Source organism: Apium graveolens, chromosome 5, assembly GCF_009905375.1.
Source record: "Apium graveolens cultivar Ventura chromosome 5, ASM990537v1, whole genome shotgun sequence".
Classification (NCBI taxonomy): Eukaryota; Viridiplantae; Streptophyta; class Magnoliopsida; order Apiales; family Apiaceae; genus Apium; species Apium graveolens.
The window spans coordinates 123,083,731-123,107,601 of NC_133651.1; the positions used below are offsets into that span (position 1 = coordinate 123,083,731).

The 23,871-nt window shown below is 35.9% G+C and overlaps 1 non-coding gene and 1 pseudogene across 1 annotated transcript; one reads left to right on the plus strand and one right to left on the minus strand.

Moving 5' to 3' along the window:
- The first annotated feature begins 5,689 nt into the window (after positions 1-5,689).
- Positions 5,690-10,000, plus strand: LOC141724457 (UDP-glycosyltransferase 85A8-like; annotated as a pseudogene).
- A 5,990-nt stretch (positions 10,001-15,990) lies between these two features.
- On the minus strand, positions 15,991-16,097 carry LOC141662176 (small nucleolar RNA R71). The gene has a single exon (XR_012550302.1). It is a non-coding gene; the product is annotated as a small nucleolar RNA R71 (small nucleolar RNA).
- Between the last annotated feature and the right edge of the window lie 7,774 nt (positions 16,098-23,871).

Consider the following 23,871-nt stretch of genomic DNA (forward strand, 5'->3'; position numbering starts at 1 on the left):
GATGTGTCCTAAGTCCAATCATGTATGATGATTTAGGAATAACTTTTATGTAATCTGTTTTGATTTCATTAATATTAATAAAAGACTTGTTTTGATTTTATTGCGGGCTTTATCTATTTAAGTGTTTAAATAAGATATACCATAGTTTAGAGTAAAGCTTTTTATGGATTATGGTGAGATCATAATAATGAGACCTAAAAGATGATAACTCTGAACTTAAATATTTCCTGGTCGTAGGATTACTAACTGGTAATTAGTAATCCACAAAGATCAGTACATACTGTGCTTGCTTCATTATGAAGGATGTCTGTTCTCATAGACATTTGTGTGGTGACACTATAGGTAGTATGTAGGTGCTTATTATAGAATAAGTTCACTGAACATGACTCACACAGCTGAACAACTGATGGAGTTCACTCACGTGTCAGCAGATATTCACATAGTGATAGTTGTACAAGTATCCTTACACTTGAGGTCATCATAGTCATCTTGTGTAAACTGAACTATACTTTGGATTAGTTCTTAGTCTTCAAGGACAATAATAAGGGCTCTACTGGGTGTAGGAATTTGTACACGAAGATAGTGTATGATCAATAAAGGATCTGCCTCTTCCAGTGAAGGAAAAGAATGTTCAATACTGATCCACTTATGCTAGTTCAGGAATCTCTGGCAGAGTGAATGAAATTAGAAAGGAGTTTCTAATTTACATTAATTAGAACTAAGCATAGTGAATGGGAAAGCATATGATTAAATAAGATAGGCTTGACACAAGTTCCATGCCTTGTATTTAATCGTGACATTGCAGGGTAGAAGGAATTGATTGTACGGTAACTATTCACTGAATGGGTTCTTGGTATTTTAAGCAGTGAATTCATATTATCCGGATAGTCGCGATATGCTGAGAAGTATCCCACACGATGTAGAATAAATATGGTTAATTAATTAATCATATTTAATGAATTAGAGAATTTATATAAATAATGATAAAATAATTTTATTATTATTTATTTCTACTACCGGCTTAATATTGAACCTACAGGGTCACACCATAAAAGAGAATGATTTAATGGCGGAGGAATTAATTAATAATGGCTTGTAATTATTTGTTTATGAAATAAATAATTAATTAGCAAATTTAATAATTGATTAAATGAGATTTAATTAATTATAAATTAATTAAGAAAAGTTCTTAATATTATTAATTAAGAATTTAATTTTGGAAATTAAATAAAGTGAGAGAATTATTTCTAAAGTGTTTAGAAAAAGGATTAATAATTAAAAAGGTGTTTTAATTATTAGTTAATAGGTTAATAAGAATAAAGGGTTAATAATAATAATATTTTATGGGAAAATTTTCAGCTGAAAATTTTGCCTATAAATATACCATTATAAACCCTTATTTTGCCCTAACCTAAAAAGTTAAGAAAACCCTAATTCTCCCTCCCCTTCCTCCTCCATCACATTGATCTCTTGGTGGATACCGATGGAGTGCTTCACACTTGAGGAGCAGCTGCTAGGGATCTCCGCTCGTCGTTCCAGGATCGATTTTAAAGGTTAGAAACGATCCCTTATGATTTAATCATGATTTGTATGCCTTTATTTGGATTTTATATTAAAAAAATTGTTTTACCATGCTTCCGTGATGTATAAAATCCTTCATAAGCAACCCGGCTAGAGCCCAACCCAGATGTAAGTGATAGGGTATAAGCAACCTGGCTAGAGCCCAACCCATATATAGGATTAGACTGATCAGTTGAAGGACCAAGACCCCCCACCCAAAACAGTCAAATGGATAGACCCGGACTCAGGGCCAACCGAGAACCATGATCACCTCCGCTAGGATCCAACCCAGATATAGCAGATCCGAGGGGGGGTCCCCCAAGTGCAGGCATACACCACAACCCGCCAAGGAAGGGCACGTGGGCACGTGACGGTGACAACTATCAACAACTAACACCTGAAACAAGCATGATGCGTGTCAACATACCTTTGGTGCATCCTAAAGGTGCTCATTACCTAAACACGTGTATGCGATCCTTCCAAGCCAGGCGTCCTCCGCCTTCAACAACGAACGACCCTAATCTAGAGGTACCAACCCTTAAACCTACCTTTGGACTATAAATACCCCAAAGATGTAGGGTTTAGGGGTTAGACACATTTTATACACACACTCTCTCTTACACAGATATACACAAACAGCCACCTTCCTTCCCTATCTATCTTCATCTTCCCCAGCGAGTTCTTACTCTCACACCGGAGGCTCCGCGGGGCTCAAACCCCCCTCCGGTGTTGTTTTGCAGACACCCTACAGCAGCTACACCACAATCGTCGCTAGAAGGTCCAGGAACGGCATCGGAAGGAGCTGCTCCGCTCACCGGAGTTATCATCTAACATTGTGTCAATATAATTGCATAGAAGGTGACCAGGTTTACGATGATGAGAAGTTAAAAGCAAATACAACTCCTTTTGTTGTTCAATAAAAAAAACTCAATTAATTAGTAGTGAGTACCACATCAGCCCAGTGGGAAATCTGTTCAGTGAATATTATCAGTTTTAGAAATGATACATAATTGGGGGAGCGTGTGGGATTGAGGAAGCTTACCACATTAGAGTTGTGATGCTAATTCGCCTCATGTGTCTACCTTGTCATGCACTCCCACACCCCCTTCTTTTTAGTTTGACGCCAAACTATTTCCTCTCTATTTAAATTTATGATAGCATCCTAAGCACATTTTTGGTTTGGTTTCGCAATGCAATAATTTTTACTTGCGTAGTAATTTTGTATCTAGGTCTATGAGCGATTCTTATATGTTTGCTTTTTCCTTATTAATTATGTGATTGATGTACTAATATGATTAGTTTGTAGTTACTATGTTATAATATAAATTTCTTTTATGGTTACAGTGGTGCTGCACCTCTGTCCACCAATTCTCTTGTGGTAAGATCCCATATATAAGTGAATTGATTATTTTATCTCACTTCTAGCGTCTGTTAATGATAATATAAAAGGAACATCAATTTTATTAAAGTAAGGTTCTGATTCCTTGGAACCTGAAATAAGTATTTTATTAAAGTAAGGTTCCGATGTCAAGAACACATTCAAACCTTAACCTTGGAATTTATGTATGATGGAAGGATTTCTATATCATGATCGTTTGGGGGAGAGCAAGGGTGATATATGCATTTGGTGGGACCTTGTCTTATTTTACAAGCAGCAGCTGAATAATTTGGAAGTTTATCTGTAGTGCATTTCATCTCCCTCCTTCCGTTGTCTTAATTTTCTGCAAACCTATACCCTGCTGTATACATCAAACTAAGAATATTAGAACACTTGTCACTAAACAATTTGGATTCTAAATTGGGGGTCCCCTATCATTTGGTACTTTGCCTAGAAATTAAAATACATATATTTTACTAACCTGGTAATCCGCTGTCCTGCTTTTTTCACAAAAAATAAAAGCTCAGTCAGGCACCAAATGGTTGCACCCTGTATTTTGTTTGTACCCTGCATTGAGGAAAAGCGCTTTATCTACAGGTGCAATGAAATACTTGGTGACAGTGTGGACATACTAGGCCGTTTTCTGAAAAGAAGATAATGTTGCAGGTGATTAGTTCTCAGCCTGAAATAGTGACAATCTCAAAATAGAAATCCATCCTTGTAAGAATGGCGCAGAGGATAATAATTGAAAAGTTGAGAGAGGTACAAAATTTTAGATCCATGATATAATAGACTGAGGCAGATGTCTTCCATTTGTAGTTTTATGTCTCTTAATTATGCTTTGTGAATAGTTCTTGGATCAGTTACTCCTGTAAGACAACTGTTGCTATAACCATGTTTTCTATATGCAGGCTACTGTCATATACTACGTTATGAATATATGTCACATATTCCATCATCGGAGTTGTCAAATTGACTACAAGGCAGTAGATGTTACAGGGCTACTTGGGAAGGCTGCAGTAATGTATTTCGAAGAACCGGATATAAACTTAGGTCATTTGTTATACTATACTACAAGTATGTAAATTGGAAAATTGAAATTTACAAAGTTGCATAGAAAAACAAGTTGCTTATAATATGGCATATGATATTGATCACCGGTCAATATTGTTATTCAACATTCGTCATTTTTGTAGGCAAATTTTGACTAAGATCACATTTACTCGTATATTTGCTAAATCACCTAATATTTATATTGACCCACAAACACATATCTATCCTATTTGTTTTAACTATTTACAATGCCTAGATATTACATGACATTATACCAAGAATCATGAACACAGATCCATCTGCTATGATAAACTTAAAATTAAAAAATATATATTATTATTTAAAATAAGGGTATATGATAATAATAATAATAATAATAATAATAATAATAATATATTATAAGTTGTTTATAGTACACTCTAATAAGTTTTTTTTGAATATATCGGAACAAAGATATTTTCCCAGAAAATAGAAATTAATATTTTACAAAATTTTAAGTTATAAATATATATTATAAAGTACGTCCACTAAAATATATAAGTATCCTATAATTTTAGGAAAACAAATTCATAATTTAAGTCATATTAGTTTTATTTATAATTATAAGATAATAAGTTAAAGATTAAATAATTAAAATATTATCTATTTTTTAGCACTTAAATATTTTAAAAAATTGGAAAATCTAATAAATATCATAATTTCTTTTTAATATCCACAAACTACTAGTAACATATTCGGTACACATGCCCCAAAAATACATACATTAATTCAAATAATCAACAAAGTGACCAAATGTATATGTGTTATTTTTTTTAAAAAAGTTATGTGGTCAAATTTGTTATATATATATATATTTAAACTTTTAATTAATATTGACACACATGTATTAATCTCATAGTTCTTAACTAAAAGAATATAAACAACTAATTTTTTTAAAATTTTCTCATAACCACACACATTTGTAGAGTCAAAGAATATATAAACATAAAATTCTGTCTTTCCCTAGAGCATAGTTTCTAGACACTAGTCACACACCCTAAGAATAAACTTTGAATTTTGGATTTGGAGAAAAAACATGAGGACATAAATAATTAGAAATTTAGAAAAAGTGAATTATCATATAAAAAGTTGACTGATTTAAAAGTATAAGTATAGCGTTTGGGAAATATTAAAATAAATAATTTATGATTTAAAATAAATAAGAGACTTATAAGTGATAAGTAGATGAATATTTATAAGTTAAATAAGTGTTTCGTTAAATATCAGAATATTTTTTTACGCTAAAATAAATAAATTTTAAAAATAATTATATTAATTCATAAATTTTAAATTAGAAAGATATGTAAAAATTTAAATTTTAAAACAAAAGTTAATAAAAAAGCGAAAAGTTAAAATAAATTGAAAAAAAATAGTAATACTTATTAACTTATATAAGTTGTAAATTCGAAAATAAACAAACAAATAACTTATAAATTAATAAATAACGTATTTTTTAGACAAACAGACCCAATATAATGTCACTTGTTAACTGTCGGCCTTTGTTAACCGTCATCCTGTCATGTTCACCTTATGTTGCACTATTTATTATGTTGCACTATTTATTAAATAAATATGAAAAGACCAGCACAACACAACTATATTTTTATATTTTTATATTTTTATTTTTATATTTTTATATATTATTGCAGTAGAAATTGGCTATATATAGCATCCAAAAGTTTGCTTTCAAATCAGCTACATATATACTCAGGTTTCCCAAGTAGAAAGAGAGAAAATTTGAGATATGACTTCCCAAGAACAAGTAACTAGACCTCATGCTATGTGCATTCCTCTTCCAGCTCAAGGTCATGTAAACCCCATGCTCAAATTAGCCAAACTCCTCCATCAGAGAGGTTTCCATATTTCATTGGTGCACAACGAATTTAACCACAGGCGTATGCTCAATTGATGGCTTACCCGTTTTCCGCTTCTATGCTATCCCTGATGGTTGTCCACCTACGGATCCAGATGCTACTCAGCACCCAGCTTTGCTATTTACATACACTCCAGTACACTACTTGGAACCACTGACCGACCTTGTTTCAGAGTTTAATGATGAAGAAAATTTGGACTCGCTCTTAAGGCTGCTCAACATCTTGATATACCCAAACTGTTATACCCAGTATGGCCAACTTGTTGAAAGAGGCTATACACCACTTAAAGGTAACTTTAGTACCTTGCTTGTGCAAAATCTGCAATTTTTTCAATTCTTGCATGTATCATTTAGCTTCTAGATAATTTAATCACAATATTTGTGTAAAACAGATGAGTTTTGTTGAATTGGTGAGATTTAGTGGCATGAATGAATTGGATTATGATTAGAATTGACCAGGGTATCTTGGCTAAGTTTTTGTTTATAAGTCGAAATTAGTTGGTACTTATTCGGTCAGAAGTCATACTCTTCAGATGCTCTGGGTGCATCTGGAACAGTTCGAGATGTATTTGTGAATGAATTGTTAACAAGTTGGTACATGATTATCTTGTCCGATTAATATATTACTAGAACAGACTGGGAATCCAGTAAGTGTTAGCTTTTCAACTTATTCCTGAAGAACCCGACCAGATTAGATCTGATCTGTTGACATCTTAATCTTCGCTTTCAGTTTATATTCTGCAATTTTTCCACACACAGCAAGATTTTTAAGCATGGAATCATTTTTGAAACAACGGTTCTCAACATTTGTCCATCAGCCCTTCTAATAAGTATAATTTGTATGTTTGATTTTGACCCAATACCGATCTATCTCTTTTAATGAGAGTTAATTTATACTCTTGGAGCATTTTTTATGAAGTGATTGAAACATTATGTGACCTTTAAATATGATGGTCATATGAAGAAATTAAGAAAAAATATCAAGTTTACTTTTAATAAACTTAGCAACATAGGTTATATGTTTTCAATCAATGTAAGTTAAGAATTGATCCAACTTTTAGTTGAGAGATGATAGTGATGTACTCATTTTCTGGAATAGACCTTTTTACATGTTTAAAATTCATGTGGATATGCTTGCTTGAATATGCATTTGAAGGTTGTTAATATTTTTTACCTCATGCCAATTTTTTGATGTCAATAATATTGTTATTGTTATTGATTTTGTTTTATTTCAGATCAGAGTTATGTTACAAATGGATATTTGGATACAGTAGTCAATGGGATTCCAGGAATGAAAGACATGAAATTGAGAGATTTCCCAAGTTTCGTTAGAACAATAGACAGAGATGATATACTGTTTAACCACCTGAGAAGAGAAGCTGAAGCCATTTCTAACTGTGATGCACTCATTATACACACTTTTAATTCTTGGAAAAGGATTCTTTAGACGCACTTTTTCCCATTCAACCACACACTTACACAATTGGTCCGTTGCTTAATCGAATGCAAGACAAGAAAGTTGAATTCATAGGTTCAAATTTTTGGAAAGAAGAAGTTAGCTGCATTGATTGGCTCAATTGTGAAGAAGGGTTGTTCACGAACCGAGCTATTTGTGAACAAACTCGAGCCCGGCTCGTTAAGAGCTCGTTCGGCTCGACTCGTTAATGAGCTCGAGCTCGAACAAACAAATATGTTCGTTAAGCAAAACAAGCTCGAACCGAGCTTTGGGTTATTCGGCTCAAGCTCGCCTCGAGCTCGGCTCGGCTCGGCTCGAGCTCCCTCGTTAAAATTCGAAAAAATTCTAATATATCTAGAATATATTTATACAGGTATGATTTTTTTTAAAAAAAAATTCGACTTCACTCTAATTTTTTTTATCTTCCAACGATCATTTTGCATACCATATGTGATATATTTTGACGTGATTTAGAAATTTTTTATTTTAGTTTCTAATTTTAAAATCTGGCTTCATAATTATATTTTAGTTAAGATTTTTTAAAAAATATTTTTCATCGATCCAACCGTATGGATGTCATTAAATATATATTTTATTGAAATAACCAAAGTTTCACATCAAAACAATTTTATTTGATTTTCTATTTTAACGGTCACGCATTAGTTTAACTAATAACGCTAACTAGTGTTTAGTCCAGATTTGTTGTTTCGATTATTTTAAAAATACTATATATCAATCCAATGGATGTCATAAAATTTATATTTTATTGATATAACCAATGTTTCAGATCAAAATAATTTTATTTGGTTTGCTATTTTAACAGTCAAACATTAGTTTGACTAGTACTAGTAACTAGTGTTTAGTCATTTATTTGTGTCTCGACTAATTTAAAATTATTTCTAATTGATCCAACCATATTGATGTCAAAATAAATATATTTTAATAATAATTTTATTTAGTTTGTTATTTTAACAGTCAAACATTAGTTTGACTATTACGTCCTGATTTGTTGTTTTGATTATTTTAAAAATACTTTATATCGATCCAACGTATGGATGTCATAACCAAAGTTTCACATCAAAACAATTTTATTTGATTTTCTATTTTAACGGTCAAACATTAGTTTGACTAGTAATGCTAACTAGGGTTTAGTCCGGATTTGTTGTTTCAATTATTTTAATAATATGTTATATCGATTCAACTGTGTGGATGTCATAAAATATATATTTTATTGATATAACCAAAGTTTCAGATCAAAATAATTTTATTTGGTTTGTTATTTTAATAGTCAAATATTAGTTTGGCTAGTACTAGTTACTAGTGTTTAGTCCCGTATTGGTGTCTCGACTTATTTAAAAATATTTCTAATTGATCCAACCATATGGATATCAAAATAAATACATTTTTATGATATAACCAAAGTTTCAAATCAAGATAATTTTATATGATTTGTTATTTTAACAAGTATTATTTTGACTATTACCACTAACCAGTGTTTAGTCATTAATTGGTGTTTCGATTTTTTTAAAAATATTCAACCGTAAGGATGTCAAGATATATATATATATATATATATTATTGATATAACCAAAGTTTCAAAAAAAAATTATTTGATAAGTTATTCTCACAGTCAAACAGCGGTTGACCTGAATTTTTATGGCTCCGCTCGCTTATGTTCGTGAACAAGCTCGTGCATGTTCGGCTCGTTAGTTAACAAGCTCGAGCTCGAACACAATTTTTGTTCGATAAAAAAGCTCGGCTCGGCTCGGTTCATCAGGAAAAAAAAAATTAAAGTTCGGCTTTGTTCGATCAAAACTCAACTCGGCTCGGTTCCCTGACTAATTTAGTTTTATACGTTAATTTAGGTAGTATAACAGTAATGTCTGCCGAGTATTTTTCGGAATTTGCATGGGGACTAGCAAACAGCAAGAAGCAGTTTTTATGGATAATTAGGCCTGATGTAGTAACTGGTGACTCGGCCATGCTTCCGCCGGAGTTTGTGACCGAGACAAAAGATAGAGGCATCATTGCAAGTTGGTGTTCACAAGAGCAAGTTCTGAACTATCCGGCAATTGCTGGATTTCTTACTCATAATGGGTGGAATTCAACAATCGAAAGCATATCTGGTGGCGTGCCAATGATCTGTTGGCCATATTTTGCTGAACAATAGACAAATTGTCGATATTGTTGTGTAGAATGGGGTATTGGAATGGAGATTGATAATGATGTGAAGAGAGATGAAGTGGAAGGGCTTGTGAGGGAATTGATGGATGGAGAAAAGGGTAAAGAGATGAGGAAGAATGCTCTGGAGTTAAAGAAGAAAGCACAAGAGGCTTTTGTTCCTGGTGGATCGTCTCTAAAGAACTTGGACAAACTAATAGACGAGGTTCTGCTACGTCCTCAAAAACGTTCCTGAATGATCTGAGTACTAAAATTTACACTTCATGCAGTGTGCTGAACTTCGAATTTGGCATTAGTCATTTGTGTAAGAAGTTAAATGGTCAAATATTGCCAAATGCATTGTGTGCACACTTATCTTTAAGAATGGTATATGTTTGTGTGAGTTATATCTTTAGTTGGTCAGCTTAGTAGTTAAGTTGCTTGTTGTTCCCGTCTTTCTTGTTTTGTTCCGGTGTCTGTACTCGTCCTCCTACTACAACTGGAGGATTCTATCTATCTAAGTATCTCAGGCTTTTCAGACATAAATGTAATGGTATCGCACGTCTTGTTTGAGGTGAACTCAACTGAAATTTCTAAATTAAGGGTGAACTCAACTGAAATTTCTAAATTAAGGCATATTGATTAACGAATATTCAATCTTTTTCCTTAATTTTACGATGTTGATAATATATAAGATAATTTGTGTGCTTGCAACAGCAGCTCTACTGGAGAAGCATGAACTGAGGTAGTTTCTAAGGCTCAGCTAAGCCTGAACACCTCCACCACCAATGCTACAAAAAACACTGCTACTTGTAACAGGCCTGTTGGAAATAATGCAAAGTACGAGAAGTTTATTGTATTTAATTATAAGGCGTTTTTTTGTGCTTTCACTGATCTGTAATTCTGTAAATGATCTTGCATCTTTTAAATCCCTTCCAGTTTAGAATCTTCTTTTCTACCGCCTTAGACAGTCTCTCTATATAGTTTGTACTTGATGGTACAAACTATAAAGGTTCAGCTGAGAAGTTACTTATCTTCTTCGAGCAATTAGAAATTGAGCATTTCTTAGAAAAAGAGTGCTCTAAACGTCCCACGTCTAATGTTGGTGGCCATGCTCCAACTGTTTACAACCGCTGAAGAGTAAAAAGAAAAAACTGGAAGGAGTTTGGGTCATCATGAACTTGATCGATGAACTATATATGTAATTTTTCATGTGTCTGATGAACTATATGAGTTTTGGCATTTAAGCGTGTTCAAGGTTTGATCCCTTCTATTACAGTAGTTCTAGCAGATTATTTATTTTTACCATTAGGAGACGACTAAAACTTACAATTTATGGAACTAAAGTTTGCATATAACATATTATGGACTCTGTTTCAGGAATGCCAGGTCCTGTTACCTTCAAGTGTATGGTATACTGGTATGAGGTTATGAGGTACATTGTAATAATTGTATTATATTCATTTAAACAAGGAAGAGTTTGCACCTGATATTCTAGACCTGTTTGCATCTCATGTGATTTCATCATTTCATTCTACGCATACACTCTATACACAATCTTGGCATAGAAAAGATTAACATAACAAGCCTTGAGAGAATTAGCTCATTCGACGTAAAACATAAAAAACATAACAAAAAAAAACAGGGATTGAAAAACAAAGCTGCAGTGCTGCACTGCACCACCATGGACCTTCATAAGAGAAATCTTCCTATCCTCATAGGTTGTGTAATAAGCAAAGTTAAATTGTAGAACAAACCCTATTAGTACTTGCAACTGAGAAGTTATTCATGTGGCTGTCTTGCTAAATGAATTACAAGGCCTACTAGACTTTGCTGAACTTGTCTTTCAATGGTGGCGGGATCATGTAACTCCTTAACCTTCACAATGACAACAATTACAGTCTTATTTACGAAGTCAGTCACTCATTGTTCACGTTCTTTCAAGCAAATCACTTTGTCAATGTCAAAGAGATAAATTTTATGTATACCGCTGACACAAAAATAATTCTGTACTTGGCCTTAAGCTTGTCTAAGTATTTATCTTGAATATGTAAGAAATAAAAATGCATGTATGTGATGCTAATAACATTGAACTCCAGAAAAGTGTACATAGATTCTTGCTGGAAGTGTACGTTTATGTCTCTCTCGCCTCTTCTTCCTCGTAGATACCTTATGCAGGTTCATACATACTTTTCAGACATTATTTACAAATTTGTACACTTACTTGAAAATTGCATTGCACGAATAATATGTTGTACCTTTAATTTGCGCACTGATATGTTTATATAAGACAATTCAAGACCTAAAGTTTTCTAAACAGGAAACAAGACTGACACCGAAAGCATAATTATAAGGAATAAAGCAAGTCTGGTTACAAATAATTATTTATAGCAAGAAGGTAAGACTTTTGCTCCGGTTGCAAGGCTTGAGGCGATCAGAATTTTTCTAGCCTATACCGCTTCCGCTTACATGAAATTTAAGGTGTTCCAAATGAATGTGAAGAATGCATTCTTAAATAATGAACTTAAAGAGAAAGTTTATGTTGAACAATCTCCAGGGATCATTGATCCAAAATATCCAAATCATGTTTACAAGTTGGATAGGGCACTCTATGGACTAAAACAAGCTCCAAGAGCCTGATATGAAACACTTGCTCAATTCTTGTTGGAAAGTGGTTTCAAAAGAGGTACAATTGATAAAACTATATTTTATAAGTACTATGCTAAGGACTTGTTGTTAGTTCAGATTTATGTTGATAATATCATTTTTGGCACTACTAATGATAAACTCTGTTAGAGGTTTCCTAAATTAATGCAGTCTAGATATCAAATGAGTATGATGGGAGAATTAAGTTATTTCTGGGATTACAAGTCAAGCAGACTGAATAAGGGATCTTCATAAATCAAGCAAAATATACCAGGAATTTACTTAAAATATTTGGAATGCAAGACAGTTCAACTACAACAACCCCTATGGCCACAGCAACCAAGTGAGATTTAAATACTGGTTCATCAGTAGATATGACTAACTACAGAGGTATGATTGGCTCACTCCCATATTTGACTGTCAGTAACCTGATATCATGTATGATACTTGTCTATGTGCAAGGTTCCAAGCTGATCCAAGGGAACCACACCTATTAGATGTGAATTTTATTTCTTTAAATATCTCAAAGGGACCATGAATATTGAATTGTGGTATTCTAGAGATTCAGACCTTACACTAATTGGATATTCAAATGCTGATTTTGCAGGATGCAAAATAGATAGAAAAAACACTTCAGGAAGCTGTCAATTTCTTGGTGGTAGATTGGTTTCTTGGTTTAGCAATAAATAAAAGTCAATTTCCAGTTCAACTGCAGAAGCTGAGTATATTGCTGCAGGAAGCTGTTGTGCTCAAATACTTTGGATGAAAAATCAGTTACCGGATTATAGATTAGAATATTCTAAAACTCCTATATATTGTGATAATGAAAGTGCTATTGCAATGACAGAAAATCCAGTATAGTATTATATGACAAAATACATCAGCATAAGGTACCATTTCATAAGGGAACATATGATGGAAGGTACAGTGAGATTGCACTTTGTGCCTACAGATCAACATCTAGCAGATATATTCACCAAACCACTTTGTGAAGCCACATTTACAAGATTGGTGAATAATTGGTAATGATTTCAGGACAATTCTCAAACACTGATGAATAAGTTGTGTTCTATAACAGGAAAATGAGTTCAAAGTTTGGTATATTTATAATGTATCAGTATTTTTTGAAAGTCTGATAATTGTGTTAAACCCTAATTAGTTTTTTAAGCTTTTTCACACTGATAATCATGTCTTCACCAGTTACTTCTTCAGCTTTTACTCAAAATGGTGCCAAGTTCGTTACAAATAATTATGCTGCGATTCTAGATCATACTAGCATAAATCCTGATTATCACATCTTTCAGGATTTGTTAAGTGCTAGTCAGGTAGGTTATGCTCTTACAGAACCGACTGTTGTGTTTGGGGACCAAGTTCTCACTCTTTGGAGAACTGGGGTGTGTGATTATGGTGGAGATAATGGTACTCCAAGAATTATTTTTGAGTTTGGTGAGGAGATAAAGGTTGTAACTCCTCAAAAAATTAAAGAAGCTCTTTATTTGCCAGCTCATACTTCATATACCACTGTTGAGTGGCATTTATGACACTTTATTACGCTCCGTACAGCTTTGAATTGGTGTATTTGTACTCGAGTTATTGGTGTTTTAATGTGTTTTTCTATTGTTTTTGTATTTTAGGCATTAATCTGAAAATCAGGTGAATTAGCATTGATTTGATGCTAATATGGTGTTCGGATGGTGTCCCAAGAATAAAGCTCGCGAAGACCGGCTCAAAACTGCAAGAAAAAAAAGAAGTCAAAGTTTTGACAGAAGCCCAGCGCGGCCGCGTGATGGTGTCCCAGGAATAAAGCTCGCGAAGACCGGCTCAAAACTGCAAGAAAAAGAAGAAGTCAAAGTTTTGACAGAAGCCCAGCGCACCCGCGTTGATCAAGCACGCGGCCGCGCCCAAACATCAGAGAGCGAGCGCGCCCGCGCGCAAAGTTTTGACAGAAGCCCAGCGCGCCCGCGTTGATCAAGCACGTGGCCGCGCCCAAACATCAGAGAGCGAGCGCGCCCGCGCTAATCAAGCGCGCGCCCGCGCTGTGTCGGGATAGCAGAATCCTGTTTCTACTTAGCTTTTGAGAGAAAGACTTCTACATTACATGGGGCTACTATATAAACAACTTTAGGTCATTTTTCATAAGATATTAAGTCAGAGACATATCAGAGCTAAGGAGAAGACGACAAGAGACCTATAGCACAATTCAACAAAGGCGAAGATGATATAGTTTATTCTTTTGAATATTTGTTTTGAGTTGTAATCTTGGATGCTCGTTTCTTATTTTGTTGAACGTATACTCTTGTGTTAACTTTGTTTGATTATTCGTTATAAAGACTATGTTTATTATACCATGCTTTCATCGGAACCCATGTTGATGATGAGTCCGATGATGGGCTAATCATTATCGTGGGGTTCTAGAGGATTTATTTATGGATTTATTTAGTTAATTTGTTTTGATGCCTTAGTGTGTGGTGATTGTATGATAACCTAGTATTGGTTGTGCTTATTCGTCTTATGAGCGTCGCGAACTTATAAGATAGTGTGTTAATTCTTAATGAAGCGAAAGTGAATTTAAGGATTTAGAACTTGCCATGCTAGCATAGGTTCATGTATTTGGTATGCATGATTCATGGGTAATTTTAACCATCTTACTTGCCCTATGTAATCAAGATAGATAACTTGTGCTTAAACCGTTATGTTGTCAAATTCTATAGACATATAGGGTCTCAATATAATTGGTGTCTATTCAGCTTCTATCTCTTTTGTGGATGTCTGGTAGTATGGTATTCGTGCAACGAAAGTTGGCGTTTATCAGTTTCGTGTTGTCAGATTAGTGTCATCACCATTACGTGCTAAGGTTAAGAAAGAAAAGGCTATTGAATGAAGTATTAAATGAAGTTAGAATCCCATATTTGTCATATATATTAATTCAATCAATCTTATTCCCTTAGTTATAATTGTTAGTTTAATTTTTAGTTATTAACAACCTCAATTTGTTATCGTCTTAGCATTGAATAATAACCATACATTGTTGCTTAAGTGCATAAATTAATTAGTTAGCCAAGCCACTCTTTGTGGAAACGAATCTGATTTATATCTTATACTACTTGAGAACGTGTATACTTGTGTGTATTATTAGCGCATGTTTAGCGACTAACAAGTTTTTGGCACCGTTGTCTGGGACTGCAGTGTTAATTTTTAGTTTATGTGTTTTCCATCGGTGGTCGTTAAAGTTCATTGACTCGGACATTGTTACTTATTTGTTTTTTTGTCTTATTTCAGGTATTCTAGCGAGGGTGTATGCATACGCATTTGCGTACTCGTAAGAGAACACTGGATAAAGCCGAGGAAGAAGTTGTGGTGGTTCGAAAGGAAGTTTTTGAAGAAGAAAAGAAGGTAGAAGAAGAAGAGAAAGTCAAGGAACCAGTTTTAGTAGAGATGGGAGATCAAGCAGAAAATCTTAAGGCTTTGATAGACTATTCTCAGCCTAAGATCAATGACATTCAATCAAGTATCATCAGGCCAGCCATCAAGGCTAACACTTTTGAGATCAAGTCAAGCACGATTCAGATGATACAGAACTCAGTTCAGTTTGGGGGTTCTCTTACTGAAGACCCCAATATGCACATCATGGATTTTATCGAGATCTGCGACACTTTCAAGTTCAATGATGTGACTGAAGATGCTATCAAACTGCGACTCTTCCCATTCTCTCTGAGGGACAAAGCTAAGTGTTGGTTACATTCTCTACCAGCAGGGTCTATCACCACTTAGGAAGATCTTGCTCAAAAATTTCTCACTAAATTTTTCCCTATGGCGAAGACTGCTGCAATCAGGAATGCTCTTACTCAGTTTGCTCAGCAAACTGGAGAATCTCTGTGTGAGGCTCGGGATCGATATAAGGAAATGCTAAGGAAGTGTCCATACCATGGCATGCCTGATTTGATGATTATTAACTGTTTCTACAATGGATTGGGTGCTACTTCTAGACCCATGCTTGATGCAGCATCAGGAGGAGCCTTGTACGCTAAGAGCTACGATGAAGCTTATGAATTGATCGAACTAATGGCTGCAAATGAGTACCAGAATCCTTCCCAGAGACTGCATTAGGGAAAAGTAGTAGGAATTCTGGAGTTGGATGCAGCAACTGCTATAGCTGCCCAACTTAAGGCTTTGACGATGAAGGTGGACACTTTGGCTAATTATGGGGTTAATCAAATCGCTAGTGTCTGTGAGCTTTGTGCTGGTGCCCATGAGACTGATCAGTACGCAATTTCTAGTGAATCAGCTCAGTCTGTGAGCAACTTTCAGCGTTCGCAGCAGCCTGTGCCAGCCCTTTATCATCCCAACAACCGCAATCATCCTAATTTCAGTTGGAGCAACGCTCAGAATGCGGTTCAACAGCCTTATCAGCAGTATCCAGCTAAGCAGTACAACCCCCCTGGTTTTCAGCAACCGCAATATGCACCAAGACAGCAACTCCAGCTATAAAAAGCTAATGAAAACTCTGAATTAGAGGAGTTGAAGCTTTTGTGCAAGAGTCAAGCTATTTCTATCAAGACCTTGGAAAATCAAATTGGGAAAATTTCCAATGTCTTACTAAATCATCATCCCAGTACACTACCTAGTGACACTGAAGTGCCAGAAAAAAGGAAAGCTAAGGAGCAGGTAAATGCAATCACTTTGAGGTCTGGGAAGGTTGTGAATCCCTAACAAACTTAAGTGTTGACTGAAGAAGCTGAGGCTGAGAAAGAAGTAGAGCAACAGGAAGTAGAAGTGGAACCAAGGAAGACTAATGTTGAGCACACTCCTCCTGAGGGTAATATAGGGGAGAAACAGATCTATCATCCACCGCCTTTTCCTTAGAGGCTGCAGAAGAAAAAGCTGGACAAGCAATTTGAGAAGTTTCTGGAGGTGTTCAAGAAACTTCATATCAACATACCTTTCACTGAGTCTCTTGAGCAGATGCCTAGTTACGCAAAGTTTATGAAAGGTAATCTCTCTTGGAAAGTGAAACAAGATGATTTAGAGACAGTTGCTCTCACGGAGGAATGCAGTGTTGTGTTACAACAAAAGTTGCCTCCGAAGCTTAAAGATCCAGGAAGCTTCACTATTCCGTGTACTATTGGAAAAGTGTTTTTTGACAGATGCTTATGTGACTTGGGAGCTAACATCAATCTGGTGCCTTTGTCAATCTTCAAGCAGTTGGACTTACCTAATCCAAAACCAACTTATATGATGTTGCAATTGGCCGACCGTTCTATTACATATCCACGAGATATTGTGGAGGATGTCTTGTTCAAGGTTGATAAACTCATCTTCCCTGCTGATTTTATCATTCTTGATTTCGAGGAGGATAAGAAGATTCCCATTATTTTTGGAAGACCTTTCTTGGCGACTAGCCGAACCTTGATAGAAATGCAGAAGGGTAAGCTCATAATGCGAGTGCTGGATCAGGATGTAACTTTTAATGTGTTCAATGCTATAAAATTTCCTACAGAAAAAGAGGAGTTTATAAAGGTGGAGTTGGTCGATTCTGTGGTTACTTCATAATTTGATCAATTGCTAAGGTACAATGCCTTAGAAAAAGCCTTATTGGGAATTTCAGATATTGAAGATGACGAATGTGAAGAATAATTACAATATTTGAATGTTTCTCCCTGGAAGAGGAAGATTGATATGCCTTTTGAATCTCTTGGAATGGAGGAATTGAACAAAGATCCTAAACGCCTCAAGCCATCTATTGAGGAAGCTCCCACTCTTGAGCTTAAGCCTTTACATGAGTATTTGAGGTATGCATTTTTAGGTGATGCATCTACTTTGCCTGTTATTATTGCATCTGAGCTTTCAGGTAGTGACGAGGAAAAGCTTTTGAGGATTCTGAGAGAGTTCAAATCGACAATTGATTGGACTATAGCAGATATCAAGGGAATCAGCCCTTCTTATTGCATGCATAAAATTCTGCTAGAGGAAGGTAGCAAGCCTACGGTCGAGCAGAAAAGAAGACTTAATCCGATCATGAAGGAAGTTGTGAAGAAGGAAATTTATAAGTGGCTAAATACAGGGATCATCTATCCTATTTCTGACAGTTCATGGGTGAGCGCACTTCAATGTGTGCTAAAGAAAGGTGAAATACTATGGTAGCAAATGAGAAGAATGAGCTTATTCCTACAAGAACAGTCACGGGGTGGAGAGTTTGCATGGACTACAGGAAGCTGAACAAGGCCACTAGGAAGGATCACTTCCATTTGCCCTTCATTGACCAGATGCTCGATAGATTGGTTGGTCATGAGTGCTACTGTCTTCTGGATGGCTATTCGGGGTACAATCAGATTTTTATCGCTCCAGAAGATCAGGAGAAGACTACCTTCACTTGTCCATTTGGTACTTTTGCCTTCAGATGAGTTTCTTTTGATCTGTGTGGTACACCAGCCACATTTCAGAGATGTATGATGGCCATCTTTTCTGATATATAATTGGCCAGAATGTGGAGGTGTTCATGGATGACTTCTCTGTATTTGGCGATTCTTTTGATGAATTCTTGCAAAATCTTGGACACATTCTTAAGAGGTGTGTTGAGACCAATTTGGTTGTCAATTGGGAGAAATGTCACTTTATGGTGCGACAGGGCATTATTCTCGGGCACAAGGTTTCTAGTAAGGGTCTTGAGGTGGACAAAGCCAAGGTGGGGGTCACTGAGAATCTTCCTCCACCTATTTTTGTTAAGGGAATTCGCAGTTTTCTCGGTCATGCGGGTTTCTATAGGCATTTCATCAAAGACTTCTCTAAGATTTCGAAGCCGTTGTGTAGTTTGCTAGAAAAAGATGTCCCTTTCAAGTTTGATGACGAGTGCCTTGCATCTTTTGAGACATTGAAGAAGAGTTTAATCACGGCACCCGTTATAACTACACCTGATTGGAATGAACATTTTGAGATGATGTGCGATGCAAGTGACTATGCAGTTGGAGCAGTTCTTGGGCAGAGGAAGAACAACCTATTTCATGTGGTCTACTACGCAAGCAAGACTCTAGATGGTGCTCAACTGAATTATACTACTACGGAGAAAGCACTTTTGGCTATTGTCTATGGTTTTGAGAAATTTCGATCTTATCTACTTGGGACTAACATGACAGTTTTCACTGATCACGCAGCAATTCGTTATCTCATCTCAAAGAAGGACTCGAAGCCTAGATTAATTCGACGGGTTCTTTTACTTCAAGAATTTGAACTAGAGATCAAGGAAAGAAAGGGGACTGAAAATCAAGTCGTTGATCATCTCTCGTGTTTAGAGAACCCTAATGATACTTCATTAGATAAGACATTGAGAAATGAGTCTTTTCCTAATGAGCAGTTGTTTGGAGTGCAAGAAGAAGAACCGTGGTTTGCAGACATTATGAACTACCTTGTGAGTAATATCATGCCTCCCGACTTATCTTATGCTCAAAGGAAGAAGTTTCTACATGAAGTGAAGTGGTATATGTGGGATGAGCCATTTCTTTTTCGATAAGGAGCAGACCAAATCATCAGGAGATGTATTCCTTACAACGAAACGGGGGGATCTTGCGAGATTGCCACTCAATAGCTTATGGAGGACATTATGGTGGAGAAAAGACAACAGCTCGTATTCTTCAAGCAGGTTTCTTTTGGCCAACCTTGTTTAAAGATGCTCATCAGTTCGTTTTGAAATATGATCGATGTCAACGTGTGGGTAATATGTCTAAGAGGGATGAGATGCCTCTTAATGTGCTTCTCGAGGTTGAGGTCTTCGATATATGGGGAATTGACTTCATGGGGCCATTTGTCTCATCTTGTAACAATCAGTACATCTTGTTGGCGGTTGATTATATGTTAAAATGGGTGGAAGTTAAGGCGTTGCCGACGAACGATGCAAAAGTGGTACTTAATTTTCTTCACAAGCAGATATTCACAAGGTTTGAAACTCCAAGAGTCATAATCAGTGATGAGGGGTCGCATTTTTGCAATCGCAAGTTCACTACTATGATGAAAAGGTATAATGTGAATCATCGCATTGCCACGGCTTATGATCCTCAGACAAATGATCAAGCTGAGGTGTCTAATAGAGAGATCAAACGTATTTTAGAGAAAGTTGTGTGTCCATCGAGGAAAGATTGGTCTTTGAAGCTTGATGAAGCTGTTTGGGCGTATAGAACAGCATATAAGACTCCATTGGGAATGTCGCCGTTTTAGTTGGTTTATGGTAAGGGGTGTCATTTGTCTGTGGAGCTCGAGCATAAGGCATATTGGGCTTTGAAGAAATTGAATCTTGACTTGGATGCAGCTGAAAAGAAGAGGATGCTTCAATTGAATGAACTCGACGAGTTTCGACTTCAAGCTTATGAGAACAACAAAATGTACAAGGAGAAAGTCAAGAGGTGGCATGATCGGGTTCTAGTGCTCAAATCATTTGTGCCGGGCCAACAAGTTCTTTTGTTCAACTCTCATCTCCGTCTTTTTCCTGGAAAGTTGAAATCAAGGTAGTCAGGGCCCTTCATCATCAAAACTGTGTTTCCACATGGAGAGGTGGAAATTTTTAAAAGTGATCCGGGCCAAGCATTCAAGGTAAATGGTCAAAGATTGAAGCATTACTATGGTGACATGGCAAACCGTGAGGTGGTTAGTGTCGTTCTCTTGTCCGTTTGAGCTCAAGGTTCTACGTCGAGCTAGCAACGTAAAAGAAGCGCTTCTTGGGAGGTAACCCAAGTTTGTTGTACATTAGTAGGTAGAGGAAGCAAGAAGAAAGGAGAAAAACATAAAAAAAATCAGAAAAATAAAAAATTCAGGGCCAACTTCAGTAGCCAAGCGCGCCCGCGCTGATCAAGCGCGCAGCCCCGCTGTTTTTACAGAAGGTAAGTGCGCCCGCGCTAATATAGTGCGCGGTTGTGCCATTTTTCCAGAAGGTGAGCGCGCCCGCGCCTGGTCCCTATTCAAAAAAAAATAAAGACAGCAGTTTCCAGAAGGTGAGCAGCTTGGAGAGTTCAGTTGGGAGAGGAGGCTAGTTCGTCGCAGCAGGAGGAGGCTGGAGCAGATGTTAGAGATGGTTTGAGTTCATCGTAGTATAGGCATCTAACGAGGAGGATGGATGTGATGCACGACATCCATAGTCGGTTTGTACATGATCTCACCCGGGCATTTGGGACAGCTTTTAGAGCCACCGGTGTTGATATCCAGTGGCCAGTATTTGGTAAGGATTCCGTGTATCTGCCTCCTCACACACCTGACACTCCACCCGTTGAGAGTGATGAGTCTGATTCGTAGTAGGTATGCCTGATTCCTTACTATTACCTTAACTGAGGACAATGAATATTTTAAGTTTGGGGGTAGTAGTTGAAGGAAAATGTTTGTGTGAGTCACATTTAGTTTTTGCATATTCATGATAGTTTAGTCCATATAGTTTGCATATTTGGCCATATAGTAGTTTTTTTATTTTTGGTAGTTTTTATGATAATTTGTTCATGTAGTTGCATGCATGTGAAAAATAACATTGATCTCTTAGATGATTTTTCCGATTAATCTGTGATATTGATGCTAGTGTAGTGATGTCATATTTAGTGATGTTAAGTCTTATCGAATTAATTTGCATGCTATAGATAATTATATTTCACTAAGTCTTATAGGTTGCTAGAGTGTTAGATCATGGTCATGGTTTATTTGTTTGTCGAGGTTTAATTGCTTGTTTATATTTAGAATTTAGGATATTCTCTTAATATTAAATTAGCATGGATTTTTAAAATTGGAGAAACTTGGATTTCATTGCTAGTTGTGTGGATAGGTGTCAAATGGCTAGTAGCCAGCTCATTTTATATGAGTAGTCTAGGGTTGAGCGAGATGGAGTGAAACGCACTCGTTCAGAAATTTGAAAAAAAAAGAAAGAAAAAAAGGAAAAAAAGGAAAACAAATATGTTATGTATAATTGATCACGAGTGGGCTCTTTAGTACTTGAGTTATTAAGATCTTAGGGGACTTTGTGCCTAGTTACCTAAGGCTTTTATAGTATGGGATCCGCTAACCTAATGCTCGCTACATGGGTATTATTGTCTAAGTCTTTTGTGGACCTCACTCATGGCACGATCAAATAAGCATATTTGTGTTATTTTCTTGTGAGTATACACGTGAATCCATGTTAAACTCCGATATAAGAATTGAAGTGTTATAAGATATTTTGAGTCTAGCTTTTATTCTATTTTATAAACTTGCGATTGCTTTGATAAGTAGTGAGTCATGATTGTTGATCTAGTTGCGATAGTATATCTGTAAGCAGTTGCACACATGCATGTCTTTGGTTTGTAGATTGATTTGTGAGGTTTGGTTGATCTTTATGCAAATAACTGTATTTCCTGAGGTGTTGCTTGTTGATTGGTTTAGTTATTCTATGGGGATCGTTGCATTCATTTAGTTGCACTCATACATTTTAATTTCTTGATTTTATGAGTCTGTTTATGCTTGAGGACAAACATCAATTCAAGTTTCGGGGTATGTTGAGTGACATTTATGACACTTTATTACGCTCCGTACAGCTTTGAATTGGTTTATTTGTACTCGAGTTATTGGTGTTTTAATGTGTATTCTAGTGTTTTTGCATTTCAGGCATTAATCTGAGAATCAGGTGAATTAGCATTGATTTGATGCTAATATGGTGTTAGGATGGTGTCCAAGGAATAAAGCTCGTGAAGACCGGCTCAAAACTGCAAGAAAAATAAGAATTCAAAGTTTTGGCAGAAGCCCAGCGCGCCCGTACTGATCAAGCGTGCGCTCGGCCGCGCCCAAACATCAGAGAGCCAGTGCGCCCGTGCTGATCAAGCACGCGGCTGCGCCGTGTCTGGAAGACTTCTACATTGCATGGGGCTTCTATATAAACAACTTTAGGTCATTTTTCATAAAATATTAAGTCAGAGACATATCAGAGCTAAGGAGAATACGGCAAGAGACCTATAGCACAATTCAACAAAGGCGAAGTCGTTCTAGTTTATTCTTGTAAATCTTTATTTTGAGTTGTAATTTTGGATGCTCGTTTCTTTTTTTGTTGAAACTATACTCTTGTGTTAACTTTGTTTGATTATTCGTTATAAAGACTACGTTTATTATACCATGCTTTCATCGGAACCCACGTTGATGATGAGTCTGATTATGGGCTAATCGTTATCGTGGGGTTCTAGCGGATTTATTTATGGATTTCTTTAGTTAATTTACTTCGATGCCTTAGTGTGTGGTGATTGTATGATAACCTAGTATTGGTTGTGCTTATTCGTCTTACGAGCGTCGCGAACTTATAAGATAATGTGTTAATTCTTAATGAAGCGAAAGTGAATTTAAGATTTAGAACTTGCCATGATAGCATAGGTTCATGTTTTTGTTATGCATGATTCGTCGGTAATTTTAACCATCTTACTTGCCCAATGTAATCAAGATAGATAACTTGTGAATAAACCGTTATGTTGTCAAATTCTATAGACATATAGGGTCTCAATATAATTGGTGTCTATTCAGCTTCTATCTCTTTTGTGGATGTCTGGTAGTAAGGTATTCGTGCTACGAAAGTTGGCGTTTATCAGTTTCGTGTTATCTGGTTACTGTCATCACCATTACATGCTAAGATTAAGAAAGAAAAGGCTATTGAATAAAGTATTTAATGAAGTTAGAATCCCATGTTTGTCATATATATTAATTCAATCAATCTTATTCCCTTAGTTA